This window comes from Parambassis ranga, chromosome 6 (assembly GCF_900634625.1).
Source record: "Parambassis ranga chromosome 6, fParRan2.1, whole genome shotgun sequence".
In the NCBI taxonomy this organism is placed as follows: domain Eukaryota; kingdom Metazoa; phylum Chordata; class Actinopteri; family Ambassidae; genus Parambassis; species Parambassis ranga.
Window position 1 is genome coordinate 4048716 of NC_041027.1, and position 18547 is coordinate 4067262.

Consider the following 18547-nt stretch of genomic DNA (forward strand, 5'->3'; position numbering starts at 1 on the left):
GACTGATTGTCTGTCTCTTCCCCCTGCAGCAGAGCTGGTTTGCCCTTCAAGTGCCCCCTGCAGCTTTCAACTAGAACAAGTGTTTATGGTTATGTGGTTCCATATTATTTACCCTAAAGGAGGAATGATGAAAGCAAAAATCTACAATGTTAAAAAAATGTGCTTGCAGATGAGTGCTAACATATACACTCCAAACTTTTCCAAAACTTAAATTTGTTATTGCTTGCACAAACCACAGCACCAACCAGGCCTCTATTCACTCTCACTGTTTATCACAGCTAAGTGGTACTTCTTCCAATATATGTCTCTCCAAACTTTGTCTCGCTTCTTGTGTGCTAGTTGTGGTTGTTCAACATTTAGGCATGGTCTCCGTTGAGGACCTGAGTAGCGTATAAAAGCCCTGGAGTCACATATGACTGACGTTTGAGTGGTTAGTGGAGAGCTCCTAACGGTGCCTACAAGCATTTCTCTCAGTGTCTCTATCACACCATCACAGGGAGAGAGATGTGCACCGACTGTGTCACCAAGCCTGGTGCTGTTCTGTCTCACTGTAGCTGCAACCATGGTGTTTCCACTTCTCATTCATGCCCATATATAAAATACTGTATCTGCAAGAGACATAATATTTGATCACTTCCTGGATTAACAGCACCATTATGAATTGCAGCGGTTTTATGACATAATCTTTATTCAGGCTAGCAGCAGAGAGAAGCCCTTTATGGTACAAAGTTATGTCACCATAAGACTCCACCCAGGCAAGTCCAGAAAACTGCTATATATATTACGGCCTCCCTGAAATTACATATGGATCTGTCAAGACGAGTCTCTTCAATCAGACGTGCAGGCTTCTGGAAGCTCCTGCTCTTAATGATCCAACAAATTATAGCATATACAGGCATAATTATGCCCATATTTTCTATTAGCTTGGACAATTATACATCTGATTCAGATATTTCATAAACATGAAAACCCTTGTTATCATAATAAAAATAATATTTATGGAACAACAATCCTACATATGTGCAATAGAAACCATGCTATATAGTTTCCTGAGGACAAATTAGTGTTGATAAGTGATTTATATTTAGCCATTTATGCAATATTAATGTCCATGGCTCAATGGCATTAACGTGTGTCCTTGCAGTGTGCGCCATCTAGTGACATTTGAGGAAAATAGCATGATGGGATTTTTTTCTAGGATATCTAATGGCTTGTGTAATGTGTTTCTGTGTTCCTCATTCACATGATTACTGTCGCAGGTTTTGAGACGTCCTGCTAGAATACAGGCCTAACTGGAAAAACCAAAATAGCTTCCGGAATTAAATAAAAAGAATTCCATTAACAGTGTGTCTGGTAAGAAAATCGATTTAAAGATGTTATCCAACCCTTGGGGCTCTTCTCATAAGTTGCTATTTAAAAATATCTATACACCAAACCTCTAACTTCATTAAACAACACCATGGAACAGGCTCCTACCCCACCTTTCACCACCTCCACAATAAATAGAGTAGTTCTAAGTTCTGTCAGGGTTTTGTGGTAGGTGTAACCCACAAAATCAATAATGTTCAAATCGAAAATTTCTAGAAGGAAAGGAGGCAAGGAGGGGGGTTGGCAGCGGTGAGAGGAGAGCTGGAGACCGAGAGAGAGGGAGAGAGAGAGAGGGATTGTTCACTAGTGTATAATTGGAAAACGGGGAGGGTAAAATTGTGGTGCACATGGAGCAGAAACAAGCTGTTCTCAGCAGCTATTTATCCATATCACCTGAGAGGTGCTAGACCAGTATTACTGACAAAAAATGTCCATTCTGTGATAAACTTACATTGAGCACAAATTATCTCTTATTCCTGGCTCTGCTCTCATGAACCCTGTGTTCCCATTGACACCACTAGAGGTCAGTGTGACCCTGATGAGCGTGCATAAAGATGTCATACACTGCATAGATGGGTAGTAGCTTGCAGCATGCTTTCAGGTCATGTCTGCAGAATGACTCCATGCTGCAAAAGCTTTTGGCTGTTTCCTGCTTCAAACTAAATCTCTCCCTTTCAATTTTTCCACGTCTTGCTCTGTTTCTTTATCTGAACCTCCCCTTGCATTTCAACCTGGGATGTGTTCAACCTGTTTATGCAATTTGCATAAGCTGGCTTCAGAAATCTGTGCTTACCCCTTGTGTATTGCTCAGTCAGAGTGAGCTTGCTGTTCAAAAGGAATAGCTAATGACTCCATTGCCCTCATTGACGCATGTCAGTCTATTTCAGGCTCAACGACTAACACTCTCATACATGGCCAAGTAAGACTGATGATCTGCGTGCTGGATTGGCCTTGCAACGTCAGCCTGCTACTTGGTTAGTCAGGAGAGGGTTTTTAACAGGGCAGAGCACTTTATCCTCATGTCTACGAACCATCACTGAAGCATATATCCTAACCCCCTGTCAAACTGCTGACAGCACTCTACCAATGGAGAGACATATCAAACATGTGATCTGACATGATGTAGCAGCAGTGGCATTTTGTCAACGTCCCCCCCTCCCATCCTCCTTCATCTTTCTGCCCATAACAGGAGCTCCATCTTCTTATTGATCCAATATTTGGCCCGGGTTCATCTCATCCTGTCCCAGACCTCAGCTCGTCCGCCGCTGACCCCTTCTCTCAGGATGAAAGGAGCCATAGTTGGAGGGGGGCAAGTTTGTAAGTGGGAGGGTGAGAGTCGAGGCCATAGAAGGAGCGAGAGTGAGGAATTGTAGAGATAAAGAGACGGTGTGAGAGAGCGATTGGGCAGCTGGGTAGAGACGTATGGCATTAACTGGACTGAACACTGAAGAGACAGGAAGGGCACTGCCAGCCGCAGAGGCTTGCGGCCGGCTTTCACATGACTCCCTGTGTGCTGGGACGCTGGAGAGTAATAGAATCCCAACGTGATGTGCTGGGATGCTTGGGGAGGGGAGGGAGTAAATTTAGCCACAGCCGTAGGCAGACAGGCAGGCAGGCAGCTCTGCAGGGCTAGGAGAGATGTTTGCGGCTCTCTCTGAGGGGCTTCAGTGGACTACCCCTCTGTGGTCCTCTCTCTCTCTCTCTCTGTCTTTACCCTTCTGAAAGAGTCATTGAGGGCACTGCTGCAATCACAATATGAATCACCTCCTTTCCATACCTTAGCAGGCTTAATGACCGAATGGTGAGATGTATCGCATTGCAACGTGATGGCAGTGGGGGTAGAGCGGGAGATAAGTCAGCCGTACTTTATTTCCAGGCTCTGTTAGGGTAGCATCTGTTGGCTTGTGCAGCTATTGGATTTCAAAAGCAATAGTGCATTTCATAAACTGATGTTCTATGATAGAATAGATGTTACGAGATTGATACAGATGTTTTTCTGATGTTAGTCATTCAGCTGGTTAAAGACTGTTTTTGGTTTTTTTTTTTAGACCACCAAACATACGCTGGCAGCTTTCAATGTCAGTGATTTTGTCCTGTATCACATTTCTCCCATTGCACTGAGCCTGGCTCTTTCCTCTTATCCTGCCTCCTTATTAATACCCCACCTGAGGCTATATCAGGTGAAGATCAAAGAGGACAACATGACTTTGGAGTGCTTTTATCTGAGTCTCTGTAAACTCTTTACCTGTTTTCTTTTCAGTGGATATAAGAGTTATTGTTACTTGGTGTTTTAGTGAAGATTATGTGTTGTTTATTCATGTTGAAATAAAAGCCTCACTCTTGAAAAGTGCACTTATAAACATCCTGTGCCACATTAGAGAGGTATTCATTCATGTAATTTATCCAAACAGAGGGGAAGTTAAAACAAAAAAACACAAAAAAAACATATTGTGTGTTTGTATTAGGGAGTTAAAGCATGTACCTCATTGATGCAGGAAGATAAAAAAAATAGAAATCATAATTAGCTCAGAGAGCTTTTCTACTCAGCAGGTTGTACTTTTTTCCTATCATTTATCTCAACAATTTAGTTTTAATTACGTTGCTGAAGATCCAGTAGCACAGAAGCCAGTTTCCCCTTGTAGTTCATTTCCCATAAAACCGTCATCTAAACATATATCATATTGTGCTTTTTACTGCAGCAAAAAGATTATAAAACATCTGACCTTGGTCTTATTAAGTCCTTTGAGCCTGTTACCTTTGTGATTATACTCCTGATAAGTTAAAAATCCTTTCTGTTTGGCTTCATCATGCATGGGGTCATTTCCCCCCACTAACCACAGGCACACTATAATTCTCATTGTTTATAATTGCAGCTTTATGGTATAGTTGTATTATCTCAGATTGGGGGCTGCAGTCCTGAATAACAAAGTCTGCCCATCTGTGCAATTTGTTGCACAAATGATTAAGCCATTCAAAGCCGATAGTACTTAGGCCATAAAAATATAATTCGGTGTTAGCCAGATGTTCCTTACTTTTCTTGTGCTGGAAGAGCAGAGGGTAGAGTCTTTGAAATTAATGACTGTAGATAAAATGCTGCATCATTGTTCACATTTTTTTCCAACAGCCAAGTACAGTAGTAGAAGTTTTGGTTTTTTATTTATTTAGATGTTTGCAAATTACTGCTGGAACTTTTTGATTAAGCTTTAAGAAGTAATGACATGTGTTGGTTAGTGCTGTCAATCTGCATGAAGTGTTCCACCACCAGTAGCCCACTGCGATTTGTCTCTTGGGGAGGATCATAGAAATGCAGAGATTCTTCATTTGACTCATTTTTTAATCCACATTAAAAAAAAAAAGCCCTTAGGAAATAAATGTCACTCTGCAACAAATGTCACGCTGCTTCTCTCCAAGTTTGACGAGTTCTGACAAACATAAACAATGGAGTCAGTGACGAGAATGCTTTTTGGATCTTATAAACTATACACTCTGACACTCTGCCACAGCTGCTACAATCAGTCATCATCATTAGCTGAGGTTAAGTCAGGAGGTTTTTATGCAGTGAACATTTTTTGTTTTTCTGATGCCGCAAAGAAGAGAAGGCTTAGATGCTAAACAGACAATAATGCATCATTAATGATTCAGATAATGCCTGACAACAGATTTTTTTAAAGGTTTTATTGGTAGATGAAGTGACAGGGATCGGCTTGTAGGTCACTTGTAGACTACATCTGAGTCTGTGCCAGTAAAATGAAGAAGGGGAGTACATGTGAGGAATGATTAATTTCTCCAGTCTCTGGAATATACTTTGCTAGAAAATGCAGCCTCTGCTGAAATACATTTTGGTGGGTCTGTTTGCTGTTCCAGCGAAAGTAGATCATGAACGTGGAAACAAGAGACTGACAGACTCAATGATGAAAGGCTGGTGGTAGAAGAAGGTGGCTTAATACCCATGTGATATGTGATTTATGTTACACTCAGTCGAATTGAGTCACAAACTTCTGAGGTATTGTATTTGTTAATAATAAAATGATTGCAATACAAATTGCCTAATAATAGTGCATGCTGTGTCAAGTATATGAGTTTCTCCATAAATGTTGTTAGACGGTACATGCTTTGACTTTCATCAGCACATTTCTTTGAGTTGAGATTTTTTTTCAACATCAGTGTAGTTTGTGTTTTATTTTTATATAAATTATTTGAATTGAAGCTTTTATCTTGTCTTCTAATGCTCTGTTAGTTTTTACCAATCAGAGCTGAATTACCTTCTCTCTACATGGAACAGAAGGTACCAGCAGTTATTCTATATATAGTTTGGGTTTTAAATCTTAGCATGTTCCAGACATGTACGGCTGTGTGCTAGCATTGGAATACAATGCGATTTGTATGTTTACGAAAATTTAAAAAAAAAATTCAAATGATCTATCCTAACATGTAACACACTTGCAGGCCCAGCTGCTTGAAGAGCTAAGCGATTCTGTTGACTTGCGGGGGTGTAGCAGTCATGATTGCTCATCATCATCAGCTGCCTCGTTTCTGCATTTGTCGCTGCCATTACTACATAAGACTGGATAATTCCATTAATAACCCATTGTCTAGACAGACTCATCCTAACTCTAGCCTGCACGGCACTTGCGCCACAGGTGGGGTCGGCTCTTTTTTTAGACGTCTCCACTGCCTTCCATTGTCTTCCCACACAGTGCAACTGGTCAGATCTTGGGTGGTCACTGATGGTCGATCAGACTGTGCATTGTTATTCTGTTCTGCATTGTAATAATCCACACACATATACATAACATTTTGCTGGAGCCCACACATTAAAGAGATCAAAATACCCAGCACAGATCAAAGTGCCCTTTTTATGTGTTGCCAGTGTTCGTGAATTCTGTTTACGAGTGGAGAAATATTAGGGTTAATGGACAAATACAGGTGCTTGTCTGCAAGATTAATCAAATATGACACTAAATTACAGCTATTGATGGATGCCATCAGCCTTTCACAAACAATTCTGTTGTTTGTTTGTTTTTTTCTAAACACTTTGCTCCATTACAGCAGTGATTGATAAGCCACCCAACCGATGTAACCCTGCCAGCAATTTCAATTTATTTTTATCAGCTTCAGTGTAAGCATGTTTTTACACAGAATGACGCTTTCTGTGCCAGCCTCCCTCTCATTTTTAACAGTTTAGCCCTCAGTCTGTGTGTCAGTGCAAGACAGTAAATTAATATGCATTAAAGCTAAGCACTCAGGTGTGGAAGAAGAGACCTGGCATTTGGTGGAGTGAGGCATTGAGAAAGTGGGCTGTGAGTGATGAGGGATAGGAGCGATCCTGACACTTTGAGTCAGCCTTTATTCAGAGTGCACCTTCTGTCATGATGCACCCGCCACTTCTTTCATCTCTGTCACACGCAGAATGCCATAACTCCGTTAGTGACACCCACAACAAACACAGACCAGTCCCCTTCAAAACACACATGTTCTGTGCTGTGTCTACCTTTGCCATCTGGGGCCACTATTGTGTGGCATTTTCATGGACATACATAACTATGTGATTAATGCTCTTGTACTGAACTGCCATTCAGGAGATTGTATAATAGGTTGTTAAGCAGCATTTCTTGCGGCCTTTTCTTATGACCACCCCTGCAAAATCTGCAGGATGCAAGACAAAATGATGAAGGTGACACTTGGATTAAAAATGAATCCTTCCAGATGAGAAAAAAACACTCTCTTGCACTTGTACACAAACATGCACGTCTGGAGAAGTAATAGTAACCCCAGTTGCTGGCATGTGGTACTGCAGTACAGTGTGTTTTTGGATCAACCCTCATGACATTTTGGTCACTAGGACACCTATAGGATAAACAGTGTCCAGGTGCCAAGGAGACGGCAAGGCACCTAATTCATCAGTGCCCCTGGCTGAGTGACACATTGGAATGACAGTACAGCATGCCATCTCTTTTCAGCTCTGTCTTTCATTACATAAAATAGCTTAGGAAAGGCTAACATGGCAAATATTTTAATTAGCAGAGCACATTAAAAATCATGTGCTCCCAGCCACCTCTGTCTTTCTTGACTTCCACGTGTGAAAATCTCTTTGTATTAATCATTGCATCTCTGTGATCTCCCTCTCCATATTGTTTTTTTTTTTTTTGGCCTGCTCTTCCTCTATCTCCCGCCTTCTTTCTGCAGGGAGATGAACAGGCAGTAGGACCGACTTGGGCCTATCCATCACTCTGTCAATTCTTGAAGGGTGATCCAAGCTGTGGAACATGACCTGTCTCATCCGCAACATGATTTAGCCATAAGAGGGAGAGGATCCAGGCATCTCTGTTCTTCAGTGTGTCTGTCAGCGCACTGATAAATAAGAACCACAGAGACGGAGGCATTAAGAAAGAAGCCTTGAAATGTGTTGTCTCTGTGGAATTGTCTTATCCTGTTATTCCTCTTGTGGATGGAAAAAAAAAAGATGAGGCTAGAGTGAGAAGGCAGGATAGGTTGCGTGGTGATGTGTGGACGTGCCAGAGAACTAGATTTTACTCAGTCACAAGGGTGTTGCGGAAATGGATGAATCTCACTAATGCTCTCTGGCTGCCTGCTCAACACTCTTCACCAAATGATGTAGCTCTCTATCACCTGACCTTGTACATGCAGGACTTTTCAGTTCCCTCCTATCCACCGAGCTTAATGCAGTTAGTTGCCCTGTTATCCTCTCGGATCTCCTTCCCCTCCATCTCTTCCAATGAATCATAGAGAATATATGTTTTTCAGTCCTGAAGCGTACCATCAGAAGTCGATGTATCCATCCAGCGGTGGCTCCAGTATTAATGTCCCTGCCAAGACGCACTTCCTCAAGCTATATCTCATTTCTGTCCTTATCAGCTGCAAACCTAAATAATGTTGCACTTCCTTGAGAGTTTAAAAGGAACAAAACAAATGGAGGAAAGGCCTGTATTTCCTGTGTGTCTTTAATATATCAGGCAGGTTGTCCCGCTATACATGTAAACACAATGCTCATAAGAGGTGTGCCATGTCTCTTTTCTCAGCAATCTTCTTACCTTACTTGTTTGTGCAGTTGTAGTTTTGAAACTTTTGTCTCCCCTAAATTCCCTCTCTCTTATATCCTTCACTCCTGTCTGCGTGTGCTTCTTCTTTCCTCTTCATTCTCACTTGTCTGCTGACACAGTGCCGAGCGGATGCCTGACACCTGGGGTTGGCAGCGTTTTCTTTCCTGCCTTAGCATGGCCCGAAGAGAGGAGACGGTGGGTGGGGGAGTTCTGGAAGAGCGGAGGGGAGGGAGAGGGCGAGCCTCGTGCCCCGGCCTCAGCTGGGAGAGGACCAGTGAGGATTTGTGCAGATCTAAACACCTGCAGGGTCCTTGAGTAGAATGCCAAGAAGCACACATACACACAAACACACACAGAAACACACAGGCAGGCACAAACGCACAGAGCAACACATTGGTGTGCCTGTGTGTCTGTGTACCACACACAGAGAGGATATGTATCAGGGATGTAGTGAATGTAGCACAGAGCCATTTTGATCGTTTTCACTGATGTAAGTAAACTGTCTGCAGGATCAGGAAAGTTTAATAACCCGGACTGTGTTGTTATTTATTTATCACCAGCTAGAAGCAGGTTGTGTTTTTTAAAAAATAAATTCATGTTCGACAAGAACAGAGTGGTCATTCCTAGAAGACCTTCACCGCTGCTGTGGACTTCTGTGGACTAGAGCAATGTCCTTCCCACAGTAAATCTTCTTGATTTTCTCCTACAGCTACTAGTGTCAACTTTTGAATTTGTAACAGTGTGACTCTTTTCCAGGTAGTCCACTAGCAGCACTTAAAATCATTCCAAAAAACAGAGGACAGCACCATGCCTGTGGAAATCATTGATTTTTGTTGTTCAGTGACTTGGAGTCTTTCCAAGGCTTCTATTGGCTACTATTTCCTCTGTGTCTTGAGGTGGTAGACCTGAGTCTTTGTTGACGAAATCTCTCAGGATTTACCTCAAAGATGACAGGTTGTATCTTTGACATGTGTCAGAACCAGTGAGCTGATTCCTTGATCACTTGGTGTTTGTTAGATATAACTGCATTGCAATTGTTTTGTGTATTTGTTGCTGACCTTATTCCAGAATGGGTTAGTGTCATCTTCCTGACGCTCTCTGCCACGGTGTGCCACCCTTTGCTAGTCCTGCCACCATGTCCCTTATGGACTTCCTGTAACACCCAGGTAGCAGAAGTGTAATCTAAGAATTTAACTGCTCAAGTTGCAACTAACTCCTTGCACTGTAGGCCCCAAATGTATCAACACTTAATTACCGATTATAAGTGTCATAGCTGTATATTGCTTCTCTCTGTCAGTGGAGACCATCAAATGCAGGCAGCATTTGGAGTTTATTTCGAACACACGGCTTTCATCTGCTCAGTGACAGAACTGCTCTCTGTGGAATAAAGAGTGAATAAATCGTCTTCTCTTCTCAACACTTGGCCTCTGCCCTAAAGTGCAGATCTGTGTTATATAGGTCTTTTTATAGTGGCCCTTAAACGGCTCTCAACATATATAGAGAATTAGGAGGTTGCATTACTTAATTCTGCTGTAAGTGTAGTCAGGCATTGTCCTCTGCACTGCAGCAGGATAGGAGTGTATGACAGCCATTTGTGCTTATTATGTTTTCTAAGCACATATTTCATCTTCTGCTCACTGTTCCCTGTCTGCACTTATCATACACACCCCACTCCTCCCTGTTCATTTCCCCCCGCTTTAATTTTCCAAGACTGTACCACCAGCTTGTCTATAACCTTAATTTAAAACTCTGGAAGAGAATTGAAATAATAGAGGTTTTATCAGCTATAAATCCAGTATGGCATTACTCAGATCAGACAGCCTGTCTGGAAATTAGCATGAAAGGTATGAGCTGCTAGTACAATGTCCTGTGCCATAGTGTTACACATAGTTTGTTGGGGATCTGTCCATCTGTTTTCTACTGTTACCATGGCAGGAATGGAAGCAGGTTGAGGTTGAGGCTTTGTGTGTTCAACAGGGGAGGAACCAGATAAACAATCTTGTCTTTTGGTTTTGCTCCAAAACAGTTTGTGCATTTAAAGAAAATAAACAGTAAGTAAATAAATTGGCTTCTTCTATTTAAGTAAGATAAAACAATCATACCTCAGATGCTTAGGATTTTTTGGAATCTTAGGCAGCAGTCGGAGTCTATGAACTTGGCCATGGTATGCCTTTGTCTAAAGTGTGATGGATTTCATTAGGTCATGGTTGATGACAGCTCACCCCAGTAGCACAGGAACACTTGCTCACTCGGAAATTTATTGCACAATGATCTCTGGTCAGTGTCTTTCCTAAAATATTTGTGTGGTTGTGTTGACGGGTGCACAGCTGCACCCCTCACTGGCATGATTGTGTCCTAGCAGATGCCGCGGCATCTCTGTGTGTGTTCAGAGGGGTGGGGGAGCAGAAAAATTCTGGCAAAGTGGACACTGCAGATGCCTCTGATTGCACGCTGGATCAAGGAGGAAATTCCTGCAGGACGAGGACAGGGGATCAACAGCTAGGGCCTCCCGGGCCAACTTGGCGACAAGCACGGGCAAAGTGTATTCACATGGGCAACCCAGGAACTGACACACACACACATCGGGGACATAAAAAATTGGATCCAGTCCAAACCTCTGGTGATGACTGTACATGATGTCTGCTGTTATCTACTGGCTGAGGTGATAATCTACTCATTACTCCCCTGAGACTCTAAACCTTCTCTTGTGCATTACCGTCACGGTTGGCCTCAGGGGATAGTGATGGGTGTGTTTGGCATGCAGAGTAGAAAATGACAGATTAAAATTTTAAGCAGGATATTTTACTTTGGGATGTTTTTTTGTGTTCAGGGGATCTAAACCCCTTTAATGCCAACGTGCAGTTGAAAGTGGTGATCTCTAAGACCTTAACTCTTAAGAACTTAAGAATCTTCTTGCTAAAAAAACATGTTTTGGCCTTCTAGCATGACAAATGATGAGACCAATTTGGGGTGTCCCCATCTCGGTGAGTTCTTGATGATAGTTGCCCTTTAAATTAACCTGTTGTGTAAATCTTCAGGGTCAGCCTTGTACAAGCTCTTCCATCCAGTATCTTACCCAATTCAGTGATTTCCCCATTTTTTTGGCCTTTGCAAATGTCAGCGCATGTAAACAACGTAAGCTGTCGGGTGTCATCCATGTGTGTTGTAGTGCAAGAACACACAGAATTCTGGATTTTGCAGAGTTCTGTGCAGCCAGAACACCCGTCAGCTAGTGTGGCTGATATGTTCTAAATGATAGTCTTCGTCGGTTTGCTTGAGCTCAATGCAAGCAAATTAGAGCAGTTACAATATAATGCAGGCAATTAGCTGCAGGGGAACATGAAACTAAGATCTGGTGATGGATGAATTGCTTGGACAAGGGGTAAATGCAGGATTTATTATAGGACAGGATGTTTGGTGCTTTACAGTTGGCTTTAAATATGTGAAAATAAATGCAAAGCATCTGTTCTGCCAGCTAAGATTGCGTAGGCATTTTGGCATTTGACACTGAAAACCTGGCAGTGGGATGTCAGTAAAGACAGAGGGGTTTTCAAATAACGTCTGTAGCTGTAGACAAGCTAGCAGGGATGAGTGGTTGGAGTTTGTCATCAGCAGTCTGCAGGCTTGCAAACCTCCCCTGTGGGAGTATACAGCTCTGCAATTATAATACATTTGTATACTTGTTGGATCCATTCAATTGCACTGGGTTGCACAAAAAACACTGAATAATTGATGAAACATGTAGAATAAGCATATGGTGTATATTTTATGAATGTAGACATCATCTCATTAAATGGTAAATTTGTATTGATAATTGGTATTGATAATCAGTCTTTGTGTTTCAGCCTTGTTGATCTATATTTGTATTTATTTATTTCAGCAATGCAGTGCGATTTTACATTCCCTTTGCATTTTGCATCCCTCCTCGGAGTCCATCTGTTTGTTTAACTCCCACACAAAAAGCAATCACAGACACTGAGACCACAGAGAATTAAGGGGAAAAAAAGACAGGAGGAAAGCAGCCTGAAAGCTAAATTAATTTTCTTACAAGGTGTTAATATTGTAAGCATTACATACTACAGTTTACAGAATATACAGAACCCTCTGTGTGGACAAACATTGTCTGAGGTCACCAGTAGGCTTTGAAAATCAGTGTCAGGGGAGGTCCTGCTGTCAGTCTTGGCAGTGGCTGAATTTGCTAATCCAAAATTTGGCGAAGAGGCAGAGCATGAGTTGAAGGCCAGTCACTCAATATGGTTCAAACTGTAACACCATTTACAGTTATATACAAGTTATTTGTTATTCATGTTATTTGTGTTGTGAAGTTGGGTATTCTAACATGGAAAGCTATGGTGACTGTATATAAAGATAGATGACATGACAGTTCCTCGAAGGTGAAGCCAAAACATTTCAACTGCCCTGTACTGGTGGCTGGCTGCAGTATAGGTCTCAAATATTATATTTCCCCAGATATGGTTTGTAGCTATCTGTGTAATCAATTATTGTTGAATAAAAAAGGAAGAGGTAATGTCGCAGTCAGCAGCCAGTGGAGCAGCCAAGCTATGTAAAGTTGAGGGAGGGGTGTGCCTGCTGTGGAAGTGGGGGGGAGTGTTTGGGCAAAGCAGCTATGATGTTCAATCTGCGTAAACTTGCCAAGATGGCATCTTTTTCCAACATGGCAGCGCCTGTAGCCAAGATATTTTGTCCTCACTTTTGTACAATGGGCGAAGGTTGGAGCCATGTATCCAATTAGTGATTGACTCCAGATTTTTGGAATCACCCTCAAATGGCCAATCAAGGAACTGCATGTTCCATTACACTGCCCCTTCAGAGGTTGCCAGTTGAAATGCACTTAATATCTGAAACGGATACAAAACATAAATACACTATGTGACCAAAAATAACTACCACTTTAGTATATTGCTGGTCTGCTGGTTTCTACTAGAGCTGGAGCGGTTTGGATTATTGACTGAATGTCCATTACTAATCAATCAATTACTATTGATTACTCTTCTGACACAAATGTCTTGAAAATGTTCAAACTAACGTTTCTAACCTTCCAAGTATTGATTAAAGGCATATAATGATAACTTCCTGTTATTATATATTAGAAAATAATCTTCCATTTTGGTGTTTAGAAATTGCCAGTTTTAGACAGAGAATCTATAAAATGGCTGACATATATGGTGAAGGCTGTCTACATACATTTGTTCATTTATAAGCTTCAGAGGACAGTGTTGGTGCAAGGTTGTTGCTTTGTATTGTCTGCACACTCCAAGTGTCAAAAGACAAGCAGCTCTTTACTGCCCTGATGACAAAGCCAAACCTTGCTGCAGGCTGTACAGGCCAGTCTAAATATTTAGATTGGTTTCCCTTTTGTAGCCCAACAAGATGCTAATCGACAATAATCTCACCAAGCCTGCCTGTGGGCCTTCATACAGTACCTCCCTATTTTTCTGACTGTTCCTCTCTGTATGTCACATGCTACCCAATGAGATTACCATCTGTTCCACAGTCACTACATTATTCCACTGAAAAAGATTGAGGTTGAAGTGACTCTTAGATGGACAAATTTTGCAATGAAGCAATTAAATATTTTTTTATAATCTGTTTCTCAAGCTGGTTAACCATAAAAATATCTGTTCAATTAAATGTTCCTCACCTTTTTTGTATTTTTCATTGGTGGAAGTCTTACAAGATCAAAAGCTTTTTAATTGACTTAATTTAATTTTAATCTAGCCTCTTTGACCCTATCTGTCTCCAGTCCTTGGCTTAATCACATAAGTTCTGTTGTGGCAAACTGCACATGAACACACACGGCTCATATGCACAAAAAAGAAAACAACAACAAAAAAAAAAAACAATCCTATTAATATCAATCTGACCGGCTATATTATGGTTGTTGGCAGTGACTCATACTTCATATCAGCTCAATTTGTGGCCCATTCTGCAGCCGTGTCTTTGAAGCATGAGTGGTAAAGTGTTGTGGCCCTAGTTGTGATTTGCCCACCCGGGGCTCTGTGTGTGTGTGTGTGTGTATGACTGCAAGACTATTGCAGATAAATGATCCTGTGTTAGTTGACAGTGGGGCTGATGGGATGGAGAGGAGCTGTCATAACTCTTCCTCTCCAGCAAACCATGAACCTTGGCACACAGCTGACCTCTAAGGGCCTCACAAACAATAATGGCATATGTTGGGAGGGTGTGTGTCATGTGACAATAGGAATGATAGTGCAGAGGCAATTACTGTTGGCTAAATTGTCTATTAAAGAGCAGCTGATGAACTGTGGCTCAAGCTAAGTAATAAACTGTTGTGGCTTGCTTTATATGTGAACACAAAAAATGGAAATTGTATAAGCAACCAAATGACAACAAAGTTCATTATTACACTCACCATGATAGCCCAAACTATTTCCAATTGAAGATGTGATGTGTACTGCAGCTAAGCCTAAGGCATTTTTTTCTCTGGTATAGTTACTGTAGAAAGTAATTGCATGGTTAAAGCTATCCGTTGAATTCTGTCCTGCCTCTTATAATTCAGCTTGTGCAGAAACCTCCAGGCGTGTATCTCATCACTCAGCAATGCCACACAGTTTGGCTCACTGCCAGAGCCTACAGTAGCTCCCCACAGCCCCCGCGACTTAACTTCCACACACATCAGCCTGCAATCAGAGCTTGGCCCAGCCACCCACTGTCTTGAATTACACAGCAATTCACTGTGATAAGTACCTGTGCTTTAGTCATGCAGATTTCTGATTGAAGTTGTGCAGTTTCCTCACATAGCTCGAAGTTGCAGTACAGTAGCGTAAAGGAAAGTGTGGCCAAAGTTAAAGTGTCTGCTTTAGCTTTAGATCCCACACTTTTACATTTTTTTTCATCTCTTTTTGCAAAAAGAACCATGCACCTTTGCTCAAGTGTCCTTGTTTCTTGTTGCATAGCGACGGATTTCTTTTGGCTGCTTTTTAGCATTCCTGGGTGGATATGTTCCGCCTTTCCATGCCCCATCCTGCTGTGAACGTTGGCATAAAAAAGCACAGTTGGGTAAGACCGTGTCATGGCTGCAATGTAAAGAGGCGACCTTACTGGTTCAGCTGTTGAGGATTTGAAAAGTAAAGTTTTCTCTTTTTTGTGTTGTCGACTAGGATTAAATGAGGACAGTGCTTACTATGGAGAGGCTTTGGCCTGAGAAAAGTTGCGATGGGCAGAGAAGAGGATGTGGTGTTGGACTGGTGGAGGAAAGAGAATGATCTGAGCAGACAGATATGAAGAGACAGCTGTTGGGCGCCTCCACATCCTATGGAGGGAGAGAGAGATGGGAGGTAGTCGGCAGATGATTTTTGAATTGGATTGCCCTTAGGGCTGTGCAGAGTCAGCAGTATGGAAACTACTGTACATTTCTTACCCACAGATAGGCACATGTGACGCAGTGTATGGCACTGTTGAGACTTGCATTTGAACTTCAAGGCTCATCCTGAGAACGATCGATAGGCTGTCAGCTCCATAAATGTAGGACTGATACCTTCATTTTCCCCCGGATGTGCTCCGTTCCACGTCCTGTCATTTCAATTTAGCCGTCCCTCACCCAAACCTGCACACCAAACACAGATTAATCATTGTTGTGTCTCCATAAATGCATCTGTACAAGAGAAGATTGAGTGCGGAACGGATGGGAAGCATTCTGAGGCGTGCTGTTCATAATTCGTACAAAGGCGTTAAAATGTAGGATGGCATGATTCATGGAGACAGTGAGATTTCAGTTAATGCATATCAGCTGGACTTTTCGCTGTAGTTCTTATTCATTCATTAAATTTACTGACAACCAACTGTTGTTCAAATTCTTGCTTTTATTCTGACACTTTATTTTCAACAATCTGAACCAGAGCCATGTCACACAGTGTGTTTTACCCTCAGGCTTGTCCAGCAGCGCTGCATGTCTTGAACGCTAATCTTTCTCAGTCAGAGGAAAAGCCAGCCATTCTCAGCTGACGTGCCGATGTGTGCCAGCGCTGGCCGACACAGCCTCATTCACAGCTGTGAGAGCTCTGTGTATGCCACAGCTGCAGGGCTCTGCTCTCTCCCAAGAGACAAATGATACCCCATTACCACACACAGCACTGCAGCAGCGGCTTTTCAATGTCTCTTCCTGGGCTTTCTTATTAAAACAAGACCAGAGTTTTGTTTTCGTGGTTCTTACTGCAAGGTCGCGAATCGTACTTCCACTAAGACAACATAATGTGTACCCCTGAGTTTAAATGTCTATTTCTTTTAGATTCTTGATTTGGCTCTGCCTTGACAGAAGAAGGCTGTGTGTTGCATTGCCAAGGTCAGTTTTCTCCCACTTGTCGGATCTTGAGGAATTGTGTTTGAATGCTAACATCCAAACACCCACAGCGCTGTGAAAAAGTTCCCTGTGTCCACACTGTGTACAACAGAATGACGTGTATGTCTCTCAAGATAACTTTCTCTCATCGTGGTGCAGAGACACACATCTCCGGCGCATTCGTTCATGTACACATGCTCCACATGCTGCATGCAGACACAAACAGGGTAAAGGGCCACAGATGGTAAATATAGCTCATAGGGAGCGAGTGATCACATCTCAAGCCAAATTACACTCTGTTTATAGCCACAGGAACATTACTCACTTCACTGTATGATTCCTGATGACCACAACCCAACATATATCTCCTGAGCTTGACTTACTGTGGAAACTGTTTGTTTGAAGCATTCGACCAAATGAATGCTGACAGCCATCTTGTTTTATCCACGGCCGCTGGTCGGCTGTCCAGTTGGCTGTCCCCGGTTCCCAAGGGAACAAGAAGGAGGCAGGCTGGTAATGATGAGGAGTAATGATGAAATGTAATTATATTTGTCTTGTTACACAGTGCGTCAATGGAGACCTAATTAATTCAACTGGCTAATTGGAGGAACAAACTGTCTTGTGTTTTTTTTCTTTGGTCTGTCCTGCCTGTGTACATCACGTCAGCACAGTCTCGATCTATTGATCACTACATTTGTTTTTGCTGCATCCATATTGTTATCCATCTCCTCCGTTTTCTGCCATAATTGCACATAAACATTATGCACCTTCACCTCTCAGCACTTTGCTGCTTTCTTATACTCTCCTCTGTTGTGCCTGCCCAACCAGCCACACAGTGCTTCTCACTCTCCTTCTGACCTTACGCTTTTCAACATTAAATGTTTTGAGAGAAATTGAAAATCCTGTAGCCAATTTATTTCAGTCTTGTCCTTGCCTTTAAATCCCTTTATTCAATACATGTGTTTGTTATGAGAAAATAATCACAGAGGAAGACAATTCTGTCATGGTAAGGTTCACACCTGACAACCTTCCAGTCAAACTGAGTGACCATGTATTTCAATAGACAAAAACCTTTCTGGTCTTTTAAAAAAGAATCAAGTTCCCACCGCCATCCTTGCTCAGAACACCACGTTGCTATACACAAATGGCCCTTTTTGGCACTGGTGGGTGCCGATGTCCTTCTTTTGAGCTCTCTGCGACCACAGCAGATAGAAACTTTAGCCACCATTCCTGAAAATAAAATGGAAATGAAACTAGCGGCCCTGCCCTCATAAGTCATCCTGTGGGGAGAAAAGTGACCCCTCTTCTAGGAGATTGAGGCGCTAAATCAGCCTGCAGACACCTCCTGCTCCTCTCATCTGAAGGTGCTGGCTGAGAACCATTATTCAGGCAGCAGAGCAAGCGCTTTGATATTCTGTGTACTCGGCTTGGCTTTATGCATGTTTGATCTCATGGTGTGCTTGACCACGACAGCATAGAAAGATAAAGAAAATTGCCAATGTGCACAGCTACATAAGTGTGAATCGAACGTTTGTTTTCAGGACTCTCATTGACGTGTTTAAGATGTGACACCGCTGTGCCTTGTACCACCTAGGAGCCATATTGTCTAGCTACTAAAATCAAAATGAGACAACATGAGTGTACCGCTGAGTAACCTGCAGTAAACACTCACACACGCTCTGTCTGAGCTATTGCTGTGGATGTTCTTCAAATTTTAATAGCAACTCCAGGCTGGTCAGATAGAAGTTTTTATATCATTGTTTCATTGTTTGGATAGGCTTGTTTCTGTTGGATATTA

At 42.2% G+C, this 18547-nt stretch overlaps 1 protein-coding gene across 1 annotated transcript in view; it reads left to right on the forward strand.

Annotated features, from left to right (window-relative positions):
* Positions 1–18547, forward strand: part of tspan9a (tetraspanin 9a) — a 149175-nt gene that overhangs the window by 20581 nt on the left and 110047 nt on the right. The gene's annotated exons all lie outside the window — the stretch shown is intronic.